Source organism: Arachis ipaensis, chromosome B8 (assembly GCF_059453495.1).
Source record: "Arachis ipaensis isolate K30076 ecotype BB chromosome B8, ASM5945349v1, whole genome shotgun sequence".
In the NCBI taxonomy this organism is placed as follows: Eukaryota; Viridiplantae; Streptophyta; class Magnoliopsida; order Fabales; family Fabaceae; genus Arachis; species Arachis ipaensis.
The window spans coordinates 104829223-104833593 of NC_142443.1; the positions used below are offsets into that span (position 1 = coordinate 104829223).

Consider the following 4371-nt stretch of genomic DNA (forward strand, 5'->3'; position numbering starts at 1 on the left):
ACAATGGCAAAAGATTTTAGCTGGCAAGCAACGCTTTTAAAGTGTGGCCGTATGTGCTCTATTGGTACGCTTTCAAAGCATAGCCAAAACCAACCTAATCGGCACCCTTCAAAAGCGTGGCGATATGTACACTTTTCGGTATGCTTTTAAAGCGTAGCTATAGGTTAATACATATGGCCACGCTTTTAAGCATGACAAGAGATGCAAGCGTGGTAAAAAAAGCGTGCCGATAGATCCACAAAAGCGTATTTTCTATGGGGGCTGGCTATTCAGCCATGCCTGAACCTTTCACTTATGTATTTTCAAACGGTAGAGTTTCTGTACTCCATAGATTAAGGTGTGTAGCTCTGCTGTTCCTCATGAATTAATGCAAAGTACTACTGTTTTTCTATTCAATTCAACTTATTCTGCTTCTAAGATATTCATTCGCACTTCAACATGAATGTGATGAACGTGACAATCATCATCATTCTCCCACGAACGCGTGCCTGACAACCACTTCCGTTCTACCTTAGATTGAATGAGTATCTCTTGGATATCTTAATCAGAATCTTCGTGGTATAAGCTAGATTGATGGCGGCATTCATGAGAGTCCGGAAAGTCTAAACCTTGTCTGTGGTATTCCGAGTAGGACTCTGGGATTGAATGACTGTGACGAACTTCAAACTCGCGAGTGCTGGGCGTAGTGACAGATGAAAAGGAGGGTGAATCCTATTCCAGTATGATCGAGAACCTCAGATGATTACCCGTGCCGTGACAGAGCATTTGGACCATTTTCACAAGAGGAAGGAATGCAGCCATTGACCACGGTGATGCCTCCAGACGATTAGCCATGCAGTGACAGCGCATCGGACCATTTTCCAGAGAGGATGAAAAGTAGCCATTGACAATGGTGATGTCCTTACATAAAGCCAGCCATGGAAAAGAGTAAGACTGATTGGATGAAGACAGCAGGAAAGCAGAGGTTCAGAGGAACGAACGCATCTCCATACACTTCTTTGAAATTCTCACTAATGATATACATAAGTATTTCTATCTTTATTTTCTGTCTATTAATTATTTATTTTCGAAAACTCCATAATCAATTATTATCCACCTGACTGAGATTTACAAGGTGACCATAGCTTGCTTCATACCAACAATCTTCGTGGGATCGACCCTTACTCACGTAAGGTTTATTACTTGGACAACCCAGTGCACTTGCTGGTTAGTTGTATCAAAGTTGTGAATGAAAAACAATTTATTAAGATGTGCGTATAGAGTTTTTGGCGCCGTTGCCTGAGATCACAATTTCATGCACCAAGTTTTTGGCGCCGTTGCCGGGGATTGTTTGAGTTTTGACAACTGACGGTTCATCGTGTTGCTCAGATTGGGTAATTTTCTTCTTATTTGATTTTCAAAAAAAACTTTTTCAAAAATTTTTCTTTGTTTTCATTTTTCTTCAAATAAATTTTCGAAAAAAAAAATATGTTTTCAAAAATATATTTTTCTTCAGAGTTTTTAAGAATGAATTCTAGTGTTTCATGATGATTTGTTGAATCCTGGCTGGATGTAAAGCCATGTCTAAATTCGTTTGGACTGAGGCTTCAACTAATCACTTCAATGCATGTAATTCCATACTAAAGCTTGGCTGGCTATTAAGCCATGCCTAACCCTCAGATTGGAGCTTTAGACTAAGAGTGAAAGATTCCTAGAATTCATATTAAAAATTTTGGAATCCTTATTTTTCTTTTTCAAATAATTTTCAAAAAATACAAAAAAAATTGATAAAATCATAAAAATCAAAAAAATATTTTGTGTTTCTTGTTTGAGTCTTGAGTCAGATTTTAAGTTTGGTGTCAATTGCATGTTCATCTTGCATTTTTCGAAAAATTCATGCATTCATAGGGTTCTTCATGATCTTCAAGTTGTTCTTGGTAAATCTTCTTGTTTGATCTTGATGTTTTCTTGTTTTATGTCTTTTCTTGTTTCTCTTGTGCATTTTTGCATCCATAGAGTCTAAGCATCAAAGATTTCTAAGTTTGGTGTCTTGCACATTTTCTTTGCATAAAAATTTTTTCAAAAATATGTTCTTGATGTTCATCATGATCTTCAAAGTGTTCTTGGTGTTCATCTTGACATTCATAGCATTCTTGCATGCATTCATTGTTTTGATCCAAAATCTTCAAGCATTGCATCATTTTCATGTTTTTCTCTCTCATCATTAAAAATTCAAAAATAAAAAAATATCTTCCCCTTTTTCTCTCTTAAAATTTCGAAAATTAGATTTGACTTTTTCAAAAAAATTTTTTAAATCTAGTTGTTTTTATGAGTCAAATCAAATTTTCAATTTAAAAATCTTATCTTTTTCAAAATCTTTTTCAAAAATCAAATATTTTTCATTTTTCTTAGTTATTTTCGAAAATTTTAAAAATATTTTTCAAAAATCTTTTTCTTATCTTTATCACATAATTTTCGAAAATAACATCATCAATTAATGTTTTGATTCAAAAATTTCAAGTTTGTTACTTACTTGTTAAGAAAGATTCAAACTTTGAGTTCTAGAATCATATCTTGTGATTTCTTGTGAATCAAGTCATTAATTGTGATTTTAAAAATCAAATCTTTTTCAAAACTAATTTCAATCATATCTTTTCAAAAATATCTTTTTATCTTATCTTTTTCAAAATCATATCTTTTTCAAAAATTTGATTTTAAAATATCTTTTCTAACTTATTATCTTCTTATCTTTTCAAAAATTGATTTTCAAAATTTGTTTCAACTAACTAACTAACTTTTTGTTTGTTTCTTATCTTTTTCAAAACTACCTAACTAACTCTCTCTCTCTAATTTTCGAAAATATCTCCCTCTTCTTCAAAAATTCTTTTTAATTAACTAATTATTTCAAAATTCAATTTTAATTTATTTTTTTTTTAATTTTCGAAAATCACTAACCATTTTTCAAAAATAATTTTCGAAAATCCTTCTCTCTCACCTCCTTCTGTTTATTTATTCATCTACTAACATCTCTCTCTCACTCACCAAAAATCCGAACCCTCTCTCTCTCTGAGTTCAGATTTTCTCTTCTTCTTTTCTTCTACATACATAAGGGAACCTCTATACTTGGGCTAAAAGGATCCCTATTATTATTATTTTTCTGTCCCTCTTTTTCATATGAGCAGGAGCAAGGACAAGAACATTCTTGTTGAAGCAGATCCAGAACCTGAAAGGACTCTGAAGAGGAAACTAAGAGAAGCTAAATTACAATAATCTAGCAAGAACCTTTCAGAAATTTTCGAACATGAAGAGGAGATGGCAACCGAAAATAATAATAATACAAGGAGAATGCTTGGTGACTTTACTGCACCTAATTCCAATTTACATGGAAGAAGCATCTCCATCCCTACCATTGGAGTAAACAATTTTGAGCTGAAACCTCAATTAGTTTCTCTGATGCAGCAGAACTGCAAGTTCCATGGACTTCCATCTGAAGATCTTTTTCAGTTCTTAACTGAATTTTTGCAGATCTGTGATACTGTTAAGACTAATGGAGTAGATCCTGAAGTCTACAGGCTCATACTTTTCCCTTTTGCTGTAAGAGACAGAGCTAGAGTATGGTTGGACTTTCAACCCAAAGATAGCCTGAACTCTTGGGATAAGCTGGTCACGACTTTCTTAGCCAAGTTCTTTCCTCCTCAAAAGCTGAGCAAGCTTAGAGTGGATGTTCAAACCTTCAGACAGAAAGAAGGTGAATCCCTCTATGAAGCTTGGGGGAGATACAAGCAACTGACCAAAAAGTGTCCTTCTGACATGCTTTCAGAATGGACCATCTTGGATATATTCTATGATGGTCTGTCTGAATTAGCTAAAATGTCATTGGATACTTCTGCAGGTGGATCCATTCACCTAAAGAAAACGCCTGCAGAAGCTCAAGAACTCATTGACATGGTTGCTAACAACCAGTTCATGTACACTTCTGAGAGGAATCCTGTGAGTAATGGGACGCCTCAGAAGAAGGGAGTTCTTGAAATTGATACTCTGAATGCCATATTGTCTCAGAACAAACTATTGACTCAGCAAGTTAATATGATTTCTTAGAGTCTGAATGGAATGCAAGCTGCATCCAACAGTACTCAAGAGGCATCTTCTGAAGAAGAAGCTTATGATCTTGAAAACCCTGCAATAGCAGAGGTGAATTACATGGGTGAACCATATGGAAACACCTACAATCCCTCATGGAGAAATCACCCAAATCTCTCATGGAAGGATCAACAAAAGCCTCAACAAGGCTTTAATAATGGTGGAAGAAACATGTTTAGCAATAGCATGCCTTTTCCATCATCCACTCAGCAACAGACAGAGAACTCTGAACAAAATACCTCTAATTTAGCA

General features: G+C 34.8%; 1 non-coding gene across 1 annotated transcript; it reads right to left on the reverse strand.

Annotated features, from left to right (window-relative positions):
* Window positions 1-3687: 3687 nt before the first annotated feature.
* LOC148549102 (small nucleolar RNA R71) lies at window positions 3688-3795 on the reverse strand. Its single transcript, XR_015898394.1, has one exon. It is a non-coding gene; the product is annotated as a small nucleolar RNA R71 (small nucleolar RNA).
* Between the last annotated feature and the right edge of the window lie 576 nt (window positions 3796-4371).